Source organism: Phyllobates terribilis, unplaced genomic scaffold, assembly GCF_046119375.1.
Source record: "Phyllobates terribilis strain yellow unplaced genomic scaffold, ASM4611937v1 Scaffold_2__4_contigs__length_985480577, whole genome shotgun sequence".
In the NCBI taxonomy this organism is placed as follows: Eukaryota; Metazoa; Chordata; class Amphibia; order Anura; family Dendrobatidae; genus Phyllobates; species Phyllobates terribilis.
Genome location: NW_027362762.1, coordinates 190547755 through 190559086, shown reverse-complemented (window position 1 = coordinate 190559086; position 11332 = coordinate 190547755).

The window sequence follows — 11332 nt, the reverse complement described above, 5'->3', positions numbered from 1 at the left end:
AAGTGCACTTACAATATGTATGATGATGGTGGATGTCATTTTTTTTATTTAGAATAGTAAAAAAAAAGAATACAAAAATTTGGTTAAATAAAATACAAACTTACTAAACGGATGTCAGTAAAAAAAAAACTGCTGAGCGTCCGCAATGATCTGACATTAACCCTAACTTAATTCAGTAAAAAATACTGTAGTAGACGACGATTACTACAATATATTTTTACTGTATAAGTAAAAAGAAAAAATATACCTACTCACCCTTGTTCAATGCTGCAAGTCTTGCAGGGAAGCTCGTGATCCATGCTACCGTAGGGCGTCAGTCAATGCAGGGGAAGAAAGGATATGATCTAGCTCCCAGATTACTATTTCCACAATGTATTAAAACCAATAGTCCTTTATTACAAACATAAACACTAACTCAATTCAGTAACAAATATTGTAATAGACAATTGCTACAGTATATTTTTACTGTCCCTAATCTAATCCTATCAACTATTCTAAAAAAAAAAATGTTATTCTTTTTTTCATACAAAAAAAAGAAGCAACAACCGGAGGCCGATCACTGATGTGAGTCAGCGATTAGCGCTCGACGGCTGTAGGATACATGCACGGATGATTTTTTTCTGCACTGACACTAACACTAACTAAATTCAGTAAAAAATACTGTATTACTGTCACTAATCTATCTATTTATTTTTTTTACCTAAAAAAAAAGTAAAAAAGTAACAACTGGAGGCCAATCACCGATATTCATTAGCAATCAGCGCTTGGCGGCTTTAAGACGCACACACTAACCCTGACTCAATTCTGGAAAAAATACTTTAGAAGACACATATTACTATGGTATATTTTTACTGTCCCTAATCTAATCCTATCAGCTAATCTAAAAAAAAAATGTTATTCTTTTTTTCATACAAAAAAAAAGAAGCAACAACCGGAGGCCGATCACTGATGTGCGTCAGCGATTAGCGCTCGTCGGCTGTAGGATACATGCACGGATGATTTTTTTCCGCACTGACACTAACACTAACTAAATTCAGTAAAAAATACTGTATTACTGTCACTAATCTATTTTTTTTTTTTAACTGAAAAAAAAATAAAAAAGTAACAACTGGAGGCCAATCACTGATATTCATTAGCAATCAGCGCTCGGCGGCTTTAAGACGCACGCACTAACCCTGACTCAATTCTGGAAAAAATACTGTGGAAGACACATATTACTATGGTATATTTTTACTGTCCCTAATCTAATCCTATCAACTAATCTCAATTATTTTTTTTTACTCTTTACTATCTGACACTAACCCTAACTCAATTCAGTAAAAAATACGGTAGTAGACGACGATTACTACAGTATATTTTTACTCTTTACTATCTGACACTAATCCTGACTCAATTCAGTAAAAAATACCGTAGTAGTCGGCGATTACTGCGGTATATTTTTACTCTTTACTATCTGACTAACTCAGTTCAGTAAAAAATACCACAGTAGACGACAATTACTGCGGTATATTTTTACTGTCCCTAATCTAGTCCTATCAACTAATCTAATTTTTTTTACTCAATTCTTGTTTCACAAAAAAACAAAACAACCAAAGGCCTGTCCATCACCGACCAGCACACAACGGTTGTAGCACGCATGCACAGATGTGGTGCAAAAAGGGGATAAAAAAAAAATAGACACGGAAAAAAAAAGTCCTTGCCAAAAGCAAGCACGGGTGCTAATCAGTGGTGTATGTCTGATCAGTGGCTCAGCGGCTTTAAGATGCACACACAGAGTGGTGCAAAGGGCGGGGGGAAGAAAAAATAGACAAAAAAAAGTAGAAAACAGCGAGCGCAAGTGCGGATCAGTGATTTGCGTCACTGATCAACACTCGGCGCCTGCAGGATGCATGCACAAAAGTGGTGCAAAGGGGGGGAGAAAAATTGACAGGGATAAAAAAAAAGTACTGGAAAACAGAGAGCACGGACATTGATCAGTGATTTGAGTCACTGATCAGCGCTCGGTGGCTGCAGGATGCACGAAAAAGAAAAAAACTGCCAAAAATCGAGCGATGAAGTACTGATCAGCGATCAAGTACTGATCAGCGCTCGGTGGCAGAAGATGGGGGTGATGAGGGGTGGGAGAGGGGGGAAAAAGGGATAAGAGGGGTGGAAAGGGGGAGAGGGGTATTGGGGTGGATTAGGAAAGCTTAGGAATGGATCAAGAAGGTATCAGGAACTCTTCTTTCTTCTGTTTTCAGCAGCAGCAGGAACACTAGAAGTGATTGCACAGGCTTGAAAAAGTCTGTGGCACCACAAGGTCCATTGACCACTCTCCTCATGTCTTAACCCGGAATGAGGAAGTGCAGAGCGGTCACTGAGAGTTCACACCACGTCTGTGCACACTGATTGGTGCGATAGGCATCATCATCCAATTGCACCAATCAGAGCTGGCCCTGGTGATTCCAGCATTGCTAGGCACCAGCCTATGATCAGTGCTCTTACAACATCAATGTTGGGGATCAGTGTTTCAGACAATCTGATTGCCTGAAACACTGAGAAACGCAGTGATTGGCTGTTCAGAATTGAACAGCTAATCACAGCGATTGTCATCATGGGGCGGAGCCAGCCCCCCAGGATGATGACTCTCAGGTCTCTGCTGCAAGATGGTGCCGGAACTTTAATGGGATCACCGCCACTGCGGTTGCGGTTCCGCATTAAAGGTATTACGTATCCATACGTCCAAGATCGGTATGTACCTACCAACCAGGACGTATGGATACTTCCAACGTCGTGAAGGGGTTAAGCATGGGTGTGGATCAATCATGCTTTGGGGTTGTGTGGCAGCCAATGGCACGGGGAACATTTCATGGGTAGAGAGAAGATTTGATGCAAACATAAGACCATCTGTAAAGAAGCTGAAGTTGAAAAGAGAATGGCTTCTACAAATGGATAGTGATCCTAAACACGTCAAAATCCAAAGCCATACTACCTCAAAAGGTGCAAGCTGAAGGTTTTACAATGTCCCTCACAATCTCCTGATCTGAACATCATTGAAAATCTGTGGCTAGACCTCAAAATAGCAGTTCATGCTAGACGATCAAGAAATCTCAGAGAACTGGAATAAGGGAGTGCTGCTAGGTATTGACCATGCATGGTGCCCAAACCCTTGCATTGGCCCATTTTCCTTTTTGTAATTTTTAAAATATGAAAAAATATGTATTTTTTTGCCTAAAATACAAAGGAAATATGTCATCTTTAATTTTAGACCTTTTAGAAATCATTTAATCTTCAACTTGCTTAACTGTTCACAATAACAGTAATTTTTACCAGGGGTGCCCAAACTTTTACATGCCACTGTATGATGTTGACCAACATAAGACGACAGCATCATACAAGACGGAAAAAAACAAAAGCTCCAGAGAACTTCAGAACTTCTATTTTCCACTGTGATCTGGGGAGATTAATGTTTCTAAACCCGATCACATCAAGATTTGCTTTCTGTCATAAACACCAAAATATCTATGGACAATAAAGTTATTTTATATTATTCTTGCTTATATCATATTCTGCAGTGCTTAACAGACATTATCACTGTCTCCATTGAGGCTCACAATTTAAATTTCCTCTCAATATGGCTTTGGAATTGTTGATGGAAACCCATGCAAAGACAGGTAGAACATACACATGCCTTGTAGATGTTGTCCTTTGGGATTTGAATTTAGAACCCCACACTTCAAAGCAACAGCGGTAACCATTGAGCCACCATGCTTCCATGCTATAACTGCTATCACAAACTGTTCAATGTTTAGATTTCCAGATGCTCAAGATCCAAATGCAGAAAATGGAAGACAAGTTTTTATATCATTTCTAATAATGGTTAAAGTATGCTCTTCCAGCATCGTGTTTCTACCATGTATGCTTGAAAATTTAAATATTACTGTACCCATATTATTACTTTTTTTTTATTAACTTAAAAGATTGTTATGGTTGACGTAAACGCATAGGGAGGACCTAAGATCGGTTAATAAATCTTGTTTCACTGATTATTTCTCATGAGCGTTATATAAGGACAGTTTGCTCTTGTGGAGCTGGCCAGGAGGTGATAGATTATATGATGTCATAGTTGGCGTTAGTCATAAATTTGCTCATGGACAGCTGTGGGTGGCCCAGCAGGAGGCTGTGGGGGAGGTTTTGAACAAACAGCTTTTCTGTGCCCTAATTTTTACTACCTCCCTCCTTTCCACTTTCTCTCACACATATCATTGTGATTATTATGAATTTATTTTTTGTCCCCATCCACTTATAAATTTGGGTCACTGTTGTTTCAATGTATCGTTTGGCTCACTGACTGGACCCTCTACGTGACCAGAACAATAGAAAGAGCTTGTTAAACTTTTGACATGTAACTTGGAGAAAAATAAATGCATGAGCTTGAAAACTTTATAACTGGGGTATTGATTCCCTTTACTGGGTATACTTTACCCTTTCATATTATCTTTTATATTGATATTTGATAATTTTAAACTTTCTTAGGCTTTAGAATTTTTACCGTAAATATGTACCCAAAAAACCTTGGAGAAATGTGATAATTTCCCAGGATAAGAAGAGATTCAAGCAACAGTAATTAAAACATATTAGTTTTTCTTGAAAAAAATATTTAAAACAATATATAAAATGATAGGGAAAGTCTCAAAAAGGACACAGAATATTTTATCTATAATTACGCCACTGTGAGGTGTTGTAGAACCTGGGGTTCTCACTTGGTTAAGCCCTATGGGTAGGGATAATTATAGCCTTTATTACAGCTAAGCATTTGCTCTGGATAGCTCTATAATCAGCTACTTCTTGTGAATCCTCGCATGATATTACAGGTTCTCCAGGCATTCATGAACAAAAATCATCTATTCTACTATCTCAAGTGTTCTCTGACATCTCTATCTATTGAGACTTCAGCAGCACAGCATATCCACTTCTCCACATCTATTCATGAGTGAATTATTGACTCGTTACTGTATGTTATGCAACAAGCTGATGTTTTTATGTGGTAAAGCCTTTAGCTTTGTCTTGTGATATACCTCATGTGGATTTATTCTATGTGAATATGTAGTAATATTGTGTAATTTTCTAATAAAGTGTTTTATTATTGTAGTGTACTTACATTCTCTGCCCTCTCCTCTCCAGGTCCACAATCCCCACTTCACAAACTTGCACACCCTCGCAGAAATCTTAAACACATTGGCTCTCCACAGGTAGAGCTTAGCTCCAGGGCAGAGTAAGGATGTTGTAGATGTTATAGGTGATGCTGGGCGTTGTAGTGCAGGGGTGATGGCGCAGCAGCAATAACGGACAGAGGCAGTGGGATGCAGTCTTCAGGGTTTTTTTAATCACGGTTGTTGCAATCCAAGTTACAGGTACCAGTGTAACTTCCCTTGTCATGCTGCTTTTACTCAGGGATGGGTTCAGCCAACCCCCAGATATCTCCGGAGTACTTAGCGGGACACCCTTCTGTGTGTTCTCTCTCTCTGGCCATCTTCCTACACCTCACACCTAGTGTCCCAATCCAGTAACCGCGGGCTTTGTCGGGCGACGTCTGTCCCTATGGGTCCTCTATGGCTACCTTCTTGGTGAGACTGATATGGACTGTTGACTGCAGGACTTAAAATACTGCAGCCTCCGGTTTCTAGTTGAGTCGACTCTTTGTGCGGCCTGACCCCTCCACCTCCTGGTAGATTCGGGCGTACGGGTGGCCTTCAGCACTGCCCGTACCCCTGGGGTCAGCTCCTCGTTTCTCCTGGAGCCTTCTCCTGCTCCTCTCTCCTACACAGCCTTGGGCCTCTCACCAGGCCCTCCTCCTGAGCAGAGCTCCAGCAGAACTCCTGCTCCCTTCAACTCCACTGACTGACTACTCTGATTGCACTCCCCTCCCACAATCTACTTCCTCCACCCACACCCACTACATAGTTCCACCCTTCAGCTAGGGACCAGGGACTGTGCTCTCCCTTAGGAGCAATCTCGCCCTGACCCCACTGAAGTGGAATGTGTTGGATGCAGGTGTTAGGGTCCCGGGCAGTACTTCTTCCTTACCTGAGAGTGAGATACCACACCTCTGGGTGTGATGCAGTACCTCTGTGGTGACCGAACCCTCAGGGGCGCCACATATATACACCCAGGCAGAGAGCTAATTAGCCATAGAGAGGTAGCTGCTCGGTCCTATAGACAGCCTCTTATCTAAGAGGCTGTCTGCAATGCCAAATGTAGAGATCTCCTGCAACCCACTGCAGGGTGACTGTCTGTCACCTCTGACACACCCGTGACACATCCACAACCTGTCTCCTCCATACATCTGTGACCTAGTCTCCCGGTACTTACCAACACGCAATCTCCGATCCTCACAAGATCTCCTTCTCTACTACCCTCTTATCTCCTCTTCCCACAATCACATACAAGATTTCTCCTGTGCATCCCCCCTACTCTGGAACTCTCTACCCCAACATATCAGACACTTGCCTACCATGGAAACCTTCAAAAGAAACCTGAAGACCCACCTCTTACGACAAGCCTACAACCTGCAGTAACCACTGCTCCACCATACTGCTGCACTACCAGCTCTACCCTCACCTACTGTATAGTCACCCATCACTTGCAGAGTCCTCTCTCCTCCTGTACCAGTCGCTGACTCGTTTTGTTCAAGATTATTGTAACAGTACTTGCTATGTACACCCCCTTTTCACATGTAAAGTGCCATGGAATAAATGGCGCTATAATAATAAATAATAATAGTGTGGGTATAGTTATACATTATGGTGATTAGCTCAAAACAAAAATAACTATGCTCCATGTGAGTTATATTGTAGCCCCAATGCACACTCTTTAGTCTAAGACACTATTCATGTTTTTGGTTGGCCAGTGCTGGTCCTAATACGTCTTTAAATTTAAAGGGGTGGTCCGTAATCCAACTTAATTTTCATCCTAAATCCTTATCTATGTTATGATCTAAACTATTTTCTAGTATGCTTGAATTAATAATTCCCTATCCTACTATAACTACACTATCTAACTGCTTTTTTTTACAATTTCCTTTTTGATCATGCTTTGTTTGAGAATCCCAGTGCATGCTGAGATACTCAGAGAAAGAGTCATCAGGGGGCAAAGGTTGCGGTTACTGCCTTAGCCTCTGCCCCCTCCCTGAAACAAAGTGTCATCAGTGACACTAGTTTCAAGGGCTGGGCTAGCTCCTGACTGCACATGAGTCAACAGTGTGATGCAGCTGCAAAAAAGGAAAACACAGTTCTGAGATGTATTAAGAGAAGCATATAGTCTAGATCACGTGAAGTAATTATCCCCCTCTACTCCCTCTTGGTCAGACCTCATCTGGAATACTGTGTCCGGTTCTGGGCGCCACAGTTTAAAAAAGACATTGAAAAACTGGAAAAAGTTCAGAGAAGAGCTTCCTGGATGGTGAGCGGACTGCAAACTATGTCCTACGAAGAACAGTTAAACCTGGAAATGTTTAGTTTGCAAAAAAGAAGGCTAACAGGAGACTTAATAGCTGTCTACAAATATCTGAAGGGATGTCACAGTGTAGAGTGATCATTCTTATTCTCATTTGCACATGGAAACACAAGAAGCAATTGAATGAAACTGAAAGATATAGATTATATATTAGAAAAAACTTTTTGACAGTGAGGGTGATCAATGAGTGGGACAGGTTGCCACGAGAGGTGGGGAGTTCTCCTTCAATTGAAGTCTTCAGAGGCTGGACAGACATCTGGCTGAGATGGTTTAGTGAATCCTGCATTGCGCAGGGGGTTGGATACGATGACCCTGGAGGTCCTTTCCAACTCTAACATTCAATGATTCTTTGATAGCTATAACCCAATAGTTCCTTGATAATGCAGCTAGTGTGCCGAAACAGGTCTAGGGTTGTGATAGCTCATAAAGGCGGACAAGTGTAGCGACTATGGCCTGCAAAGGCAGAGAATGTGGTGGTTATAGATAGTGATGAGCGAGTATATTTGTTACTATTCGCTATTCGCATGGATAGTACGGCATTCGGGTTACTCGTTATTCTGTGAGTATTTGTGTACTTGCCTCGCTATATTCTGATGTCCCGCCCTGCAGTTTTGGCGCCTTCTTTGCAGCCACTAAACATCCTGGGCTTCCTACACAAAGCAGTAGTCCAAACATTTCCTACTGCCTGCTATCAAGCACGCACCAGGCCATTTTAACCACTATTTTGAGGTGTCAGCCTGCCTTCTGTCCATATTAGTCCACGTAAAAAATCATTGAGTGCCCTGCACAAAGCAGTAGTCCAAACATTTCCTACTGCCTGCTACAAAGCACGCACCAGGCCATTTTAACCACTATTTTGGGGTGTCAGCCTGCCTTCTGTCCATATTAGTCTACTTAAAAAATCATTGAGTGCCCTGCACAAAGCAGTAGTCCAAACATTTCCTACTGCCTGCTACAAAGCACGCACCAGGCCATTTTAACCACTATTTTGGGGTGTCAGCCTGCCTTCTGTCCATATTAGTCCACTTAAAAAATCATTGAGTGCCCTGCACATAGCAGTGGTCCAAACATTTCCTACTGCCTGCTACAAAGCACGCACCAGGCCATTTTAACCACTATTTTGGGGTGTCAGCCTGCCTTCTGTCCATATTAGTCCACTTAAAAAATCATTGAGTGCCCTACAAAAAGCAGTAGTCCATACATTTCCTACTGCCTGCTACAAAGCACGCACCAGGCCATTTTAACCACTATTTTGGAAGCCACCATCCCAAGGGCCACAAATCACAAATAGTAGTTAGGCTGGAGTAGGAATACTGTCCTGGTTTGTCCACTGCACAATGTGCATAGGGTTTGTAAAAATTAGCCCTATGGGCTGAGTCATGATTGACGCAGGAAGCCACCATCCCAAGGGCCTCCAATCACAAATAGTAGTTAGGCTGGAGTAGGAATACTGTCCTGGTTTGACCACTGCACAATCTGCATAGGGTTTGTAAAAATTAGCCCTATGGGCTGAGTCATGGTTGACGAAGGAAGGAAACGGGTTTTTATGGAAAGGGGGTGACGTTAACAGCAGTAGCATGAATCTGCATTTTTGGTGAATTTAGGTTGGCTTGCTGTCATCTGGAGGGATTACAAACTGTGGAGATTTCCAGTCCTTGCTGAATTTAATCAGAGTAAGTCTGTCTGCATTTTCCGAGGAGAGGCGTGTGCGCCTATCAGTGATGATTGCCCCCGCGGAAGTGAAAACACGCTCTGACACCACACTAGCAGCCGGGCAGGCCAGCACCTCCAAGGCATATGTGGCACGCTTGCGGTGTGGTACCCTACTCTCAGGTAAGGAGAGAGCACTACCCGGGACCCAAACACTCACATTCAACACTACACCACTTCATAAGGGAAGGTCCAGATAGCTACAGGGAGCGCACAGGCCTGGTCCCTGTTAGGAAGGTGGAACTAAGTACATTAGGTGGGTGGAGGAAGTAGTTTAGGGGAGCACAGACAGAACTGTATGAAAGAAGGGTAGAAACATCTAGGAGGGTCCATTTTTCTGGTTCCAGTCCTTGGAGCCGGAGTTCCAGAAGAGTTGAGTGAGGAGTAGGGCCCAGTCAGAGAGGCCCAGGAGGAGAGTGAGGAGAGAACACTGAAGCAGTGAGAAGGGCTCCAGAGATAGAAGGAATCCTAGGGGCACAACGAGTGCGGGATGCCACCCGTGCGTCCGAGTTCATGCTGATCGTGGAGGGATCAGGCCGCAGTAGGGGACCGGCCCCAGACTTGTGGAGTACTTTAAGGCTCAGCTAGCAAACCGGAGGTTGCGGTATCTTCATGTGCCGTAGCCAAACACCACACACATTCGCTGAAAAGGTGGCCATATAGGATCAAGGGGACAGACCGGACTTCGCCCAACAAGGCCCGCAGCCACTGGCTCGGGACACTGTGTGCGGCGCAGGGCAGGAGGGAGAGAGCCAGCGCAGAAAGACGACCTGGGAAGGTACACAGAAAGGGGTCCCGATCAAGTGCACCCAAATTATCTGAGAGTTGGCTGGATCACTTCCCCGGAGGACACAGGACGACGTGGGCGATTATAATCTGGCAGTTGTAACCTGGAGCATCTTAATAACTGTCAGTAAACACTTTAAGACTGCACCCCGCTGTGTCCTTCACTTAATTGCTGCATCACCTGCCTTGCACTACACCAACAACATCTACCTCATCAAGCCCTATGTAGCATCGGCGTCTCTGCCCCCTGCCAGGCAGAGACGCCGTCCCTCTTACCTCCTCGCTCCCCGCGCTCCTCGCTCGGCGTCCTCCAGCACTCCTCTTCCAGCTGCTGCCGGAGCGCGCAGCTTCCCGAGCACAGTGCTTAGGGCGCGCGCGCGCTCCCTCTCTCTTAAAGGGGCCGCGCGCGCCGTCCTAAGGAGTCCCTGGCCAATTGCCGGAGGACCTCCCATATATAAGGCACCTCCTCCAAAATGGAGGTGCCCGAGCAAAAGTTGTTGCACAGTGTTTCTTACCTCTGCTTCAGCCCTCAGGTCCCGCTGCTAGCCTGACTATCAGTCCTGCCTGTTACCTGCCTGTTACCTGCCTGTTTCCTGCCGTGCCTGCCAGCCCGCTCACCTGGGAGCACTTGCCTGTTACCTGCCGTGCCTGCCAGCCCGCTCACCTGGGAGCACTTGCCTGTGACCTGCCTGTTACCCACTTGTTACCTGCCGTGCCTACCCGGAGGCTCCTGCCGTCACTTGCCGTGACCACCTGCCAGCCCACCTAGAGACTCCTGCCGTCACTTGCCGTGACCACCTGCAAGCCCACCTAGAGACTCCTGCCGTCACTTGCCGTGTCTACCTGATAGCCTACATGGAGGCTTCTGCTCGCCAGCCTGCCTGCTGTGCCTACCTGCTATTCCGGTCAGTCCCTGCCATCTGTACCGTGGGAGTCACCTGCTCCCTTACAAGGTCGTCCCCAGAGTAGCACCTGGTCCCTCTGCTTGGTCCCTCCCTGGTCACGGAGTCGTTAGCTGCCGTACGACCAGGGTCGGTCCGAGTTGATACTTAGTTACGCCCCTCTGGGTCCCTCCTTGCACCGTAGCACAGAGGCTCCACCTCCCGGACCCGTAACAATTTGCTCGGGCCATGGAACCCGGTGGCCCCCAGGCCCCTTCGCTTGCTGACTTGTACCAGGAGGTTTCTCGTCAGAGATCCCAACAGGAAACCATCCTGACCTACCTGCGGTCTGTCAACACTCGCCTGGACATGCTGTCTGTACCACCTGTGTCCGCCCCAAGTCGTGCAACACCCGCTCCGGCAGCGCTGCTGCCCACCAATACCACGGCATCCAACCCAGG